Source organism: Centropristis striata, chromosome 14 (assembly GCF_030273125.1).
Source record: "Centropristis striata isolate RG_2023a ecotype Rhode Island chromosome 14, C.striata_1.0, whole genome shotgun sequence".
Lineage (NCBI taxonomy): Eukaryota > Metazoa > Chordata > Actinopteri > Perciformes > Serranidae > Centropristis > Centropristis striata.
In genome coordinates, this window is record NC_081530.1 from 32,679,703 (window position 1) to 32,685,702 (window position 6,000).

Here is a 6,000-nt window from a genome sequence, read left to right on the forward strand (position 1 = left end):
AGAGACACAATGTCACAGTACAGTGTCTTTGACCTTTGACTTCTACAGCCTAATCAGTTCATCCTTAAGTCCAAGTGGAGGTCTGTGCCAAATTTAAAGAGATTGCCTGCACATTACCTGAGTAAAATGTATATCCTTCAAGAAGAAATACTGAAACAAAAAGTGCAATTTATTGGAAAAAGACGAAACAGATCATGTCAAATGTTTGAAGTTTTTTTTCTCTACTTCTTTTTTTTCTCTACTTCAATCAAAATCTAATCAGTTCATCCTTGAGTCCAACTGGACATTTGTGAAGAAACAAATTTGAAGAAATTACCTGCATATTCTTCTTGTATAGTATATATTTTAATTATGCCATTCAGAATTCAACGATACAATAAGATCATCATTGTCAAATATCTCACCAGCAGCAGCCTGAACATCATCACCTGTGACAGAAAATTGAAAGTAATTCCCTGCATATTCCCTGCGTTACCTACATATCCTTCTTTGTAATACATATTTTAACTTTTCCACACAGAACGTAACGAGACAAAGCCATCATCGTCTAGAGCAAATCTCACAGCAGCAACAACAGCCGGACCATCAACACCTCTGACAGAAACAGGTACAGAAACATATATATATATATAGATAGAGATAGAGATATATAATGTATCTAATAATCCTTAAGGCCAAGTACATGCTTGTGACTAATTTAAAGAAATTCCCTAAAAAAAATTTTTTCACGAAGAAGATACAGGAACACAGTGACTTTGACCTCCAGAATCAAATCTGTTCATCCTTGAGTCCAAGTGGATTTTACAAATTGAAGAAATTCCCTGCATAAACATCATATTATTCTACAAGAAACATAGAAACAAAAAAATGCAATTTAATGAAAAAGATGAAACAGATCTAAATGTTAAATTTTTGCAAATTTCTTACTTATATCTCATCAGTTCATCCTTGAGTCCAAGTGGATGTTTTTTTTTTCACTTTTTAGTTAGTTACTACTACAAATATAACTGTAAATAAACACACATGGCTGCATATCTGCACATTGATTATAACTGGTAATGGATGATCGTTTCTTGTCTTCCAGAAACTGATTATCTGTTGCACATGTGTGTTCGTACCGTGATTGGAATCCTCTTTTTAGTCATCATGACCAGCATCACCTTCATCACCTGGAGAAAAGGTCAGTATAGTTTGAGTTTAAAGTTATTTTGACAATTATAATATCAGAAATAACTTGAAATCATAAAAAACTGTTCAAATAACACTAAAAGTTATTCACTTTCAAGTCAACCAATTGACTCAGTATTGGCCTCACAGGTTCACGGCTGAAAATGAGACATTTTCAAAAACTTTTCAATTCAGATTTTTTTAAACAATATGTATGAGTCATTATTAACACTAACATTGGTATGTTTTACCACAGCACAGTTATACAATTTAGTTTACAGCTAAAAAAACATGTTCAAGTGTGCCATGCCACTTTAAATTCACAACAACTAGAATAGTAATGATTTAAACTTCACTTACTTTAATTATTACAGCTTTTATAGCACCTTCCATACACAAAATGCAGCTCAAAGTGCTTCACAGTATAGCATTAAAAACACAATAAAAAAAACCCACATCAAGCATTCTGATAATCTACGTAAGACAGGCCACATAAAAAGAAACAGTCTGATTCACATGTAAGTGATTTATTTGTCTGTAGCCGTTTTTTGTGACCAAACTTCACAGTTCATTTATTATAAATCCAATGTAAAATGCTCTGTGAATGACCACATGGTGGGAGTATGACTACTATTAGATCTGCCTCTTTGCCATAACTATCCTCTTATTTATCATTTATATTAATGACTTGGGTCTAAATGTGTCCGATGCAAATGTGCATTTCTATGCTGACGACACAATTATTTACTACTTTGGATCAACTCTTGTTCAGGCTGTTGAATCTTTGCAGAAAGCTTTTGTAGCTGTACAAAACTCATTAATTCACTTGAAACTGGTTCTCAATGCTGATAAACAAAGGTTATGTTATTTTCTAACAGTAAAAAATAGCCTCAAACGGTTCCCCCAGTGTCCACTCTTGAGGGCAGTGAAATAGAGTTGGTTCATATGTATAAATACTTAGGAGTCTTAAATGATGACTCACTCACCTTCAAGCCACATATAGAAAATCTTGTGAAGAAGCTGAGGCTAAAATTGGATTTTTATTTTCGAAATAAGTTGTGTTTTTCTTTTAATGTAAAAAAGCATCTTGTCACTGCAACATTTTTATCTGAGTTGGATTATGGAGATCTTTTGTACATTCATATACATCGTTTGTTTACTCTGCACCTGATGCTGGAATATGCTACAGAAAGACTGGAAACTAACTGACTTAGTTTCTTTAAGCACTTTGAAATCCACTGCTTCTTGGCCAGGGCTCCCTTTAAAAAGAGGTTCTTAATCTCAATGGGATATTCCCTGGTTAAATAAAGGTTAAATAAAAAAGAATAATTAAAAAATCCTCCTAAATGACACCAGAAATGTGCTGTTTTCAAAATGACATTGCAACAGAAGGTAAGGTGAAATATCTTTCATCATCTGCAAGTTTAATTTCTCCTTTTTTGCAGCTCGACACATAGAAGCGACAAGAAATGATCAATGAAGACAAGATGACTGTGTTTTCACTCAACTGCTGTGATATTATTAAAATATTTTATATAACTGCAAATATACCAAATTCAGAGGATTCTCAGACTTGTATGAGTATTTTTTTTTCAGTTAAAATGTGTTTTCTTTGCACAATAGCTGACTTCTCACATTGCTTTTATCTTAGCCTAAAACTACCACTTCCTTCTTGTTTTCTCTTGTTGGAACTACTAAATAAATATGTATAAGTAGCTGGTATCATATTAAAAGATTTTCCGATAGTAATTATTAATGACGTATTTTCGTTGCACGGCAGCCGACTTCTCACATTGCTTTTAAATTAATCTGGAAATGTCCACTTCCACCTAAAAATGCTAAACTTTACACAATAGATTTCAGAACGAGTTGATGAAAGGTGTCTGGCCTTATGTGTTCACACTAAACATCGACCACAATGACGGTGTTTCTGTTTGAGCAACTCACACATATGACCTCACAGTTCCTGTTCTAACATTAAACAGAAGCTGAAGTCAGAAGTGACTCTGTGTCCTGAATCATTTCAGTCTGTATGAAGATGAGGGTGAATATCTTTCTTCAAGACGACACAGAAACAAGGTGCAATAAAAAAAAATGAAGATGAGACCGATCAAAACATTTGTGGACATTTGTGCCAAACTTAAAGAAAATCCCTCAAGGGGTTCCTGAGTTCACGAGAAAGGGAGAGACACAATGTCACAGTACAGTGTCTTTGACCTTTGACTTCCAAAGCCTAATCAGTTCATCCTTGAGTCCAAGTGGAGGTCTGTGCCAAATTTAAAGAGATTGCCTGCACATTACCTGAGTAAACTGTATATCCTTCAACAAGAAATACTGAAACAAAAAGTGCAATTTATTGGAAAAAGATAAAACAGATCAAAATGTGTCAAATGTTTGAAGTTTTTTTTCTCTACTTCTTAATGTAATCAACTCAGTTCATCCTTGAGTCCAAGTGGAGGGCCGAACCAAATTTAAGGAAATTCCCTCAAGATGTTCCTGAGATATCATGTTCACAAGAAAGCGAGAAACACAAGGGCACAATCAAAATCTAATCAGTTCATCCTTGAGTCCAACTGGACATTTGTGAAGAAACAAATTTGAAGAAATTACCTGCATATTCTTCTTTGTAGTATATATTTTAATTATGCCATTCAGAATACAACGAGACAATAAGATCATCATTGTCAAATATCACACCAGCAGCAGCCGGAACATCATCACCTGTGACAGAAAATAATAAGTAATTTCCTGCATATTCCCTGCGTTACCTACATGTCTTTCTTTGTAATACATATTTTAACTTTTCCACACATGAGACAAAAACGGCATCATTGTCTACAGCAAATCTCACAGCAGCAACAACAGCCGGACCATCAACACCTCTGACAGAAACAGGTACAGAAACATATATATATATATATATATATATATATATATATATATATATATATATATATATATATATACATGTATAATATATCTAATAATCCTTAAGTCCAAGTACATGCTTGTGACTAATTTAAAGAAATTCCCTCAAGTGTGTTTTTCACGAAGAAGATAGAGGAACACAATAACTTTGACCTCCTCCAGAATCAAATCTGTTCATCCTTGAGTCCAAGTGGATTTTACAAATTGAAGAAATTCAGAGATCTTTTGTACATTCATATATATCATTTGTTTACTCTGCACCTGATGCTGGAATATGCTCCAGAAAGACTGGAAACTAACTGACCTAGTTTCTTTGACCGCTTTGAAATCCAAACTGAGAGTTATTGAGGCCAATTCAACAACATGCACTTGTTTCTCATGACGCGTTTAAGGTCTGTGTCTCATGTAAATATGTAACTGTATTTTGTGTTTGCTGCCTCTTGGCCAGGGCTCCCTGGTTAAATAAAGGTTTAATTTAAAAAAAAAAAATAATAATAATAATAAAAAAAATGACATTTCAAAATGACATTGCAACAGAAGTTAAGGTAAAATATCTTTCATCATCTGCATGTTTAATTTCTCCTTTTTTGCAGCTCGACACATAGAAGTGACAGGAAATGATCAATGAAGACAAGATGACTGTGTTTTCACTCAGCTGCTGTTATATTATTAAAAGATTTTATAAAACTGCAATAAAAAATACCAAATTCAGAGGATTCTCAGACTTGTATGAGTATTTTTTTTCAGTTAAAATGAGTTTTCTTTGCACAATAGCTGACTTCTCACATTGCTTTTATCTTAGCCTAAAACTACCACTTCCTTCTTGTTTTCTCTCTTGGAACTACTAAATAAATACGTATAAGTAGCTGGTATCATATTAAAAGATTTTCCGATAGTAATTATTAATGACGTATTTTCGTTACACAGCAGCCGACTTCTCACATTGCTTTTAAATTAATCTGGAAATGTCCACTTCCACCTAAAAATGCTAAACTTTACACAATAGATTTCAGAACGAGTTGATGAAAGATGTCTGGCCTTATGTGTTCACACTAAACATCGACCACAATGACGGTGTTTCTGTTTGGGCAACTCACACATATAACATCACAGTTCCTGTTCTCACGTGAAACAGAAGCTGAAGTCAGAAGTGACTCTGTGTCCTGAATCATTTCAGTCTGTATGAAGATGAGGGTGAATATCTTCAGCTGCCTGTTGCTCTTTGTTCTGGGCTCTAATGTCTCTGCAGGTAAGAACTTTTATATTAACCAGTTAGTCTTCACCTCATTCATTAATAATAATTCATATGTTAGGCTAATGTACATACAGTCTGTGAGGTCTTGGAGTTTGTGTCGGATAATTTAAAAATATATAGACACCAATGAATAAGATAATAATTAATGTGCAATCTCTGCATTTGACAGTTCAAAGTGGACTTTCTTATTTATTGTAAACTCTGTTTCTTTTGCAGAAATAATCCATAAAATAATCAAAGAAAAGACCTCAGTCTCTCTGCCCTGTCCTCACTCTGTGGAGGGTAAAGTGACGTGGAGCAGAGAGACAAATGGAGACCAAGTCGACATACTGACAGATAATGGTGAACTGGTAATAATACACAACGACCCGGGGAGACGATTCAGTGTATTGCCAGATAGATTTAAGACCCTGCACATTGGCAGAGTTTCCATCTCCGACTCTGGAAGATATTTGTGTAACGATGAACCTGTGGAGCTGACGGTGATCCCATCAGGTAACATCACACTTTAATTAAGTTGTTAAACTCTTAAACTCCATCACTGAAAAGGAGTTTTTCATGTTTTTTTTACCTTTTCATGTTGACTTCCTGTTATTGCAGCTGATTCATATTCATGCAGAGCTGTGTGAAAGTCACACATTTTATTTCTA

At 34.3% G+C, this 6,000-nt stretch overlaps 1 long non-coding RNA gene across 1 annotated transcript; it reads left to right on the forward strand.

The window, feature by feature from the left end:
• The first annotated feature begins 3,843 nt into the window (after positions 1 to 3,843).
• On the forward strand, positions 3,844 to 4,710 carry LOC131985078 (uncharacterized). Its single transcript, XR_009395611.1, has 3 exons — positions 3,844 to 3,907; positions 4,009 to 4,062; positions 4,689 to 4,710. It is a non-coding gene; the product is annotated as an uncharacterized LOC131985078 (long non-coding RNA).
• Positions 4,711 to 6,000: the final 1,290 nt, after the last annotated feature.